Here is a 4,794-nt window from a genome sequence, read left to right on the forward strand (position 1 = left end):
TAGAGGCCTGGCGTGCTGCAATTCATGGGGTCGCAAAGAGTCGGACACGACTGAGCGACTGAACTGAACTGAACTGAACTGAACATGTATGTATGTGAGAGTTGGACTATAAAGAAAGCAGATTGCTGAATCACTGATGCTTTCGAAACTTGATGTTGGAGAAGACTCTTGAGAGTCCCTTGGACTGCAAGGAGATCCATCCAGTCCATCCTAAAGGAAATCAGTCCTGAATATTCATTGGCAGGACTGATGCTGAAGCTGAAACTCCAATACTCTGGCCACCTGATGCAAAGAACCGACTCATTGGAAAAGACCCTGATGCTGGGAAAGATTGAAGGCAGGAGGAGAAAGGGATGACAGAGGATGAGATGGTTGGATGGCATCACTGAGGCGATGGACATGAGTTTGAGTAAGCTCTGGGAGTTGGTGATGGACAGGCGAAGCCTGGTGGTGCAGTCCATGGGGTTGCAAAGAGTTGGACATGGCTGAGCCATTGAACTGAACTGAACTGATAGTCCAGGCACTGTTTTGGGCACAGGGCATATAAGTATAATTGAGATATGTCCCCTGCTTCCAAGGATTTCACACTCTAGTAAGAGAAAGGGCATGAATAAAAATATTTATGATGTGAAGTAACTGCCAATCAGAGCCTCTAAAATGTCACAGTTGGCAGTGGAGGAAAAGATGCCTGTTTCTGATCTGGCCACAGTATCCTTTCACAAGGAAATCCTCAAAGGCAAACCTTCCTTGTAAATAAATTAGAACTTCAGATTTCTTACATCTCATATGAAACTGAAAATCTAGATTCATCTTTTTCACTCCTTGACATTCTTTTTCCATGCCTAACAGGTTACCTGTAACAGTTAAGGTTTTGTGAATACAGTCTTATATTAATAATAACTTATCTATGATAAGAAAATATTAAAAGCACTAAAAACTCAATATTTAAAAATATTTGCTTCATCTGCAAATAGGACATGAATGACCACAGCATGTTTCTAATTGTTATTTATTTAAATTGTGATGAGTTTACCTTTGGGCACAGAAATATTAATGTGTTTGATTATGGGGTACTGCCTCAGAACCTATTTGAAATGTTACATAACATTTGATATGTGTACTGTAGTATCTCTTTTTTGTACTATATAAATAAAAGTTTAAAAATAAGTAGAAATAATTTAATAAATAATAAGATATATAAAATTATAATTAATCTAAATAAAGATAAGTACATTCTATTTTTATATTGTAGATATTTGTATAATATTAAATACATGTACATCTAAATAATTACATAAATTGTAATGCAAAATCCATGTGGCATGAAGGGACTCAGAGGATAAAAAACTGTGTTCTTGTCTATGAACGAGTCATGAGTTATAACCTGCTCACACAGACTTCCTTTGAATTTTTTCAAGGCATGGCAATTCTTGCCACATCATTTCCCTCATAGTTCACAGCTGTCAGTTTCAAATTCAGGATCAATTATGAGATGGGTCCAGAGAGCATGGAACATTCCGAGCAAAAAGACTATTGAAGAAGGCAAAGCAGCAGGTGTTTTAAAAATCGACTTGTAAGCCAACTGTGGGCCACTTTAGCGGTGCCCAGGCTGAGGCTGATGATGCACTGACTCCTCCGTTTACTTGTGAAACAGACACACTTGAGGGAAAGCACGTTTCTTCAGATCACTGGGCTTTAGGACAAAGCTCAGGTGTGAGTGAAACGGTGACTTTACACGGATAGTCACTGTTTTTCCTGACCATCTTTCTTATCAGGAAATTCACATTGTCATTGTCCCTGTATTTATTCTAGATAAGAAAATGCATCAACTTTTTATGACTTGTACATTTTAATATTTTACCTATTAATAAAGGATTTCAGATTTTTTAAAAATTGGTCAAATCAGACTAATATTCTACTAGTAAACATTGATTAAAATCTTAGTGTTTCCTTCATAAAATATGCCCTTTGGATTAGATTCATAATATCCAAAATCTGAAATGGTGTTAACCTAGAAAACATTAGTTTTTCCTTTGCAGTCTTTATCAGTGACAAATTGTAGGAAATTATCTCAAGTTGACCTTGTCTATTCCCCTTATGAAATGGAATTTGAAGATTTCATTTTCTTCTAGCAAGTTACAGCCACAACTTATCTTCAAAAAAAGAGAAAAAACAGAGCTAACTCTTCGGGTCCTTCAAAAAAATTAATCTTGAGAATTCAATTTCTTTTACCTCTTAATGTCTTAAGTTTCAATCATCTCTTTCATTTTTACAGGACAAGAAAAGGTTTTCCTAAATTGCTAAGTTCTATCTAGTTCAATACATTTTCTACCTTAGACTTTTCCTAAGCATTTTGTGATCACCAAATTGTAAAAAAAAATAAAATAAAAAGAGACTTTTACTTCTTGACTGGAAGAAAACAGTTAAGTCTTCACAATCTGGCTCCTTGTCAACTTTCAGCAAAGAGGTACAAAGAGCTGTTGTCTCTACTGATCCAAACTGACACATGCCAGAGATTTCCAGGGTCCACAGAAACAGCACCTCGTCCCCTTTCCATACTCCATTGTAACTAAGCCTGAAATTTTACGTCACTTCACTCTAAATGTGTATGTGCTCAGTCGCTCAGTCGTGTCTGACTCTCTGCAGCCCCAAGGACTCTAGGTCACCAGCCTCCTCTGTTCATGGGATTTCCCAGGCAAGAATACTGGAGCAGGTTGCCATTTCCTCTTCCAGGGGATCTTCCTGACCCAGGGAAGACATCTCTAAGTCTCCTACATTTGCAGGCAGATTCTTTACCACTAGGACCACCTGGGAAGCTCCAAATACTTGAAAAACCAAAAAAAAAAAAAAATTTGTTTATAACATTATACAAGTTTTATATGTACAACACTATATTTCTACTTCTGTATTTCCTATAACATGCTCAAAACCACCAAAACTCTAGTTTCCATCCCTCACAGTACAGTTGATCCAACTTTATCTAATTTGCCTTCCCCACCACGGCCTCTTCCCCTCTGTCACCCACGACTCTGTTCTCTGTATTAGTGCTTGTTTTTGTTTGGCTTGTTCAGTTATTTTGTCTGTTGTTTGTTTTTTATATTCTACATATGAGTAAGATCATACAGTATTTGCTTTTTCCTGACTTACTTTACTTAAGCAAAATATCCTCAAGATGCATCCATGTTATCACAGATCTGCCAGAGTTTTTTGTCATTGTTCTTTGTTCATTTTGGAGGGAGGGGAGGACTGTTTGTTTCTTTATGGATTCTTTATAAGCAACAATATTGCAAAATATAAATTGGGAGATAGAATTAAAAAGTGCATTGAAAGTTCTGTATATGAAAGTATTTAAAGAACTGAAATCATATATCATTGACCAGTAATGTGTCACTACGTTAATGCTGCTGCAAATAAAGCTAACACAATTTAGGATGTGACAGACAAAATTTGAAGCACAAGCCAAACTGGACATTTGTGAAACATTTAGTACAGGGCACTGTATTCCATGTGATGTGTTAAGAAAGCATGGTACAATCTCCCTTAATATCATGTATTCTGCCATGTAACATTGTATAAACTTATTTGATGATAGTTATCTGTCCACAAACCAGACTGTAAGTTTCATAAGAGAAAGGATTTCATATGAACTGTCATCATTTTACCAGCACAGTTTTTGATAACTGAGGGCACAAAGGCAATAAATATTTCTTCAGTGAATAAAAGAATCCTAGGGAATTTAAACAGATTGTTAAAAGATCTATGCATTTTGCCATATCAGAAAACTGCAGAGATAGTAAGTCCATTATTTAGCAAAGAGTAAGAAAAGAGTGAGAAAGAATCCATAGCAGTTTGCAAATATATCAAGTTATTTCATATAAAAGAAGGAATAAACCTGTTTTAATCTTTTTCAAGTGGGCAGAACTGTGATAACAGACTAAATATTTCACAAAAATATACTTCAGGTAAACATGAAAGAAGACTTTTCTGAAAAGTGAAAGTGAAAGTCGCTCAGCAGTGTCCGACTCTGCGACCCCATGGACTATACAGTCCATGGAATTCTCCAGGCCAGAATACTGGAGTGGGTAGCCTTTCCCTTCTCCAGGGGATCTTCCCAACCCAGGGATCGAACCTAGGTCTCCCGCATTGCAGGCAGATTTTTTACCAGCTAAGCCAGAAGGGAAGCCCATTCTGAAAAGTAAAACCTTTATAATATTGGGTTGACCAAAACATTCATTCGGACTTTTCCAATTGTACAAAGCAATATAATATGTTCACAAGTGATGTATAGCAAGCTCCCTAACAGAGACTGAAGTAGAGAAAGAATAATCACCAGTTTAGGCTGAAGCAACAAGAATTGGTTGCCAACTAAATTAAATCATCTAAAATCACCTATAGCATTAAAGATTTTATCATTATTTGATGTCATTATCTAATGCCAGGGGCTTGCCTTGTGGCTCAGTGGTAAAGAATCCACCCATACATAGTGCAGGAGATATGGGAGACGTGGGTTCGATCCCTGGGTTGGGAAGATCACCTGAGGGGGAAATGGCAACCCACTCCAGTATTCTTGCCTGGAGAATCCCATGGACGGAGGAGCCTGGTAGGCTACAGTCCATGGGGTCACAAAGAGTCAGACACGACTGAACAATTGAACATGCACACATTACCTAATGCCAAACAAAATAGAATTATTGTAATTCATTTAACTTTTAAAATCAACTAATTGATGTGCTCAATGAACTGAATATTTTGTAGACTGTATTCTAAATTTAAAATGTTGTGTTGTTTAATTGT

Source organism: Giraffa tippelskirchi, chromosome 12 (assembly GCF_054371585.1).
Source record: "Giraffa tippelskirchi isolate mGirTip1 chromosome 12, T2T-mGirTip1v1.2.pri, whole genome shotgun sequence".
Taxonomy (NCBI): Eukaryota; Metazoa; Chordata; class Mammalia; order Artiodactyla; family Giraffidae; genus Giraffa; species Giraffa tippelskirchi.